Source organism: Galeopterus variegatus, unplaced genomic scaffold, assembly GCF_000696425.1.
Source record: "Galeopterus variegatus unplaced genomic scaffold, G_variegatus-3.0.2 Scaffold1495, whole genome shotgun sequence".
Taxonomy (NCBI): Eukaryota; Metazoa; Chordata; class Mammalia; order Dermoptera; family Cynocephalidae; genus Galeopterus; species Galeopterus variegatus.
In genome coordinates this window covers 154,771-155,226 of record NW_007727606.1, presented here as the reverse complement: position 1 = coordinate 155,226, position 456 = coordinate 154,771, and positions in this window count along the sequence as shown.

The following is a 456-nucleotide window of genomic DNA, read 5'->3' as shown; positions in this document are numbered from 1 at the left end:
GACCAGGTAGCTCACTGGGTGAGCGTGGTGCTGACAACATCAAGTCAAGGGTTAAGATACCTTTACTGGTCATCTTTAAAAAAAAAAAAAAAAAGGTTATTAATTTGAATTCCTTTTCCGGCAAGTTGATAATTTCTGATTCTTTGGGATCAGTTATGGGAACATTATTGTGTTTCTTTGGTGGTGTCAGGTTTCCTTGTTTTTCTCATGTTTCTTGTTTCCTTGCATTGATACCTGTGCATCTGGTGAAACAGTACCTCTTTGAATATTGTAGCCACCTTGAGTGAAGAAGGACTTTTACCTGCAAATGTGTCTTGGTTTTGATTGGGTAGGGTACGAGGCCACTAGGTGGAGCTGCAGAGGCGACTCAGCCAGCTGTTTCTCAAGCAGTGGGAGAAACATATTTTAAAGTGTTTCTAATTATTACAATTTTTATAACTGAAGAATACATTTTTT